Genomic DNA, 2673 nt, shown 5'->3' with positions numbered 1-2673 from the left:
CCCGCCCCCTCCCTCCCGGGGTCCTCGTCGCCCCGCCCCCTCCTCCACCTTCCGGGGGGTCTCCCCGGCACCCTCTCTCTACCCGGGGGGCTGCATCGCGGGGGCCTCTGAGGGCCCCGGCTCCTCTCCTCGCGTTCCCGGTTCCCAGTTGCTGCCTGTCGTCCGCCTTTGTTCTCTGCTCGCGGCCTCGAGCTCTCCGGCGCTCGTGAACCACCTGCCAGGGAACGTGTCCTTGCCAAAGGCATCCTCAGCTTGCTTTCACTTGAAAAGTTGATCCACATCGACCTTGGTGCGTGCGGGAGTCCTCAAACAGGTGAAATTTAGGACTCTGCTGGGATGCTGCGGATGCAGAAGCTCCCACCCAGGACGTGAGATCGCATCGCAGCGGAGCATTTCGGGACCATACCGGCCTCATCGGATTCCCTCTCAGCTTTTTTCTGGCTGCGTAGCCATAGCCCTTCGTTTATCAAACATTCAGTATTGTTGTAAAGTGCTTAGGCCCGTAAAAGTCACCAAGAAACTGACTTATATTATTAATCGTGGTTCTTAGGCTTCACTTGGTCACTTTGGGACTTTACCAAAAATTAAAAGAAATAAAAAAGGTAACAGAACTTTAAAGGAACACATGAGAGACAGCTGAGATAGGATGACAATGGTGCCAGAAATGTTGAAGTTGATCTGTCAGAAGACACTTTGTACCTGAGTGTAGATGACTTGGTTCCTGGCAATAGAAAACATTCCTGGATTTGGAATACAATATGGCTTCCCTTTCCTGCATTATTTTTGCTTACACCCAGCAGACAAGTTTGGAAAGATAAGATAGGAGTTGTTTCTAGCCCGTCAGTTTGACACAAAGGACCTCCTTTGACTCTCCCAGCCCACCCTTTCCTGACTTCCCCATTTGCATCGGATCAGAGATGGCATCAACAAGGACTCAACACTGGCAAACTGGTCCTAATCCAGCCTCTATTTTATCGCACAACCTCGTCAGAGCAGCACCCATTTTCCTGTCAAAATCCCACTGAAGAAAACAGCCTAAGTGTCTGAATGACTCAAGGAGAACCAACATCTTTCCCCCAAAGTCCCTCAACTGATCAAGACCCTCAGTCAGACTCTCTCGATAGAGTTTAATGTTTATATATATATATAGTTACTTTGTTCTAGTCTTGTTCCTTGGGTATTTTGTCTCTGGATCAAATTCAAATTTAAAACTCTTCATTCCAAGCCAATAAACACTGATTCAGCTTTTCATCCTACAAGGCATAATATTAAGGCTGTGCAGATGGGCTGCTTCATACTGAAAGAATTAGTGTGTGTTGACTGGAAAAGAAAAAGCACAACCTGAAAGCTGAGACTTGTATTTTATTCAGCAGGCATAGTAAGGACTTCAAGTTCCAGAGACAGGACTCTCAGATCACTCTGAGATAACTGCTCTAAAGAAGAAAGGGGTGTTGTGAGGCGGGGGCGGGGCAGAATATATAGGAGTTTTTGCAATAATGACCTCATTAGAACATCAGAAGATTACTGTTAGTTAAAGAAAATCAGACATCTCAAGTTAAAGAATCTAGTGCTTTTCTCTGTATGAGAAGATCCAAGAGTCTGGGCTCATTGAAACCATTCCTTTGATATGCACCTCAGCTACCTGGGGACAGTATCCTGTTTTCTCATCCTGAGATTCTTCGGGTGCATTGAGGGGGTGGGGAGTGATGGCTGCAGTGCCTGACTGCTGGATAGCCAGGCATCCTGCCTCCTTCCTGAGTTCCCTCAGGGCTTATCATCATCATCCTATGGCTATAATATGATGGCTTGATGGCTGCAATATCCTTTGTTTACTGATATTCTGGGCAATAATTTTCATTCACAGATGGGTGAAAATTTACTTGCAACCAGAAAATTTAAGATTTTAAGCTTGACATAGAATTTGAAAAGTAACGAGATACTGATAGAACTACTGGTAAATGTACAATTTGTTGTTGTTCAGTTGCTAAACTGTGTCCAACTCGTTGTGATGTCAAGGACTATAGCCTGCCAGACTCCTCTGTCCATGGGGCTTTTCCAGGCAAGAATGCTGGCGTGGGTTGCTATTTCCTTCTCGAGGGCATCTTTCCAAGCCAGAGATCAAACCTGAGTATCCTGCATTGCAGGTGAATTCTTTACCACTGAGCCTCAAATGTACAACCAGAAGTATAAATATGGCTTCAAACCCAACAAAGATGGACAAGTGGGAAAGTAGAAGGGATATTCAAGTACGTCACTCATTCCAGTCTGGAGTGAGGATAGGGTAAGTGAAGGCAGAGTCTCTGAGTTAGGAGTGAAATATACAGGGAGGCTGCTTGATATAAAGGTGAGAACAAAGATTTGAAGTTAAGACTTTGGTGTGATACCAGCTGTGCCACTTATTAGCTGTGCGATCATGGATAAACTAATCTTTCTGACCCTCCAGTTCCTCATTTACAGGATTAGAATAATAATTTCCATTCATCTATTTCACAAAGGTTTTATGGAAAGCAACTAGGAACTGTGTTAGGTGATAGAAATAGAAGGAATCGTGTATTCATCAAACACCACCTTACTATTTATTCTTAGACCCTGAGTTAGGCACTGGCAATAGAATGCTGAAGAGAAAAAGCCATAAAACTGTATGAGAGCATTAGAATATGTAGTTATAGGTGA

This window comes from Bison bison, unplaced genomic scaffold (assembly GCF_000754665.1).
Source record: "Bison bison bison isolate TAMUID 2011002044 unplaced genomic scaffold, Bison_UMD1.0 scf7180017864269, whole genome shotgun sequence".
NCBI classification, from domain to species: domain Eukaryota; kingdom Metazoa; phylum Chordata; class Mammalia; order Artiodactyla; family Bovidae; genus Bison; species Bison bison.
This window is presented reverse-complemented; position numbering follows the sequence as displayed.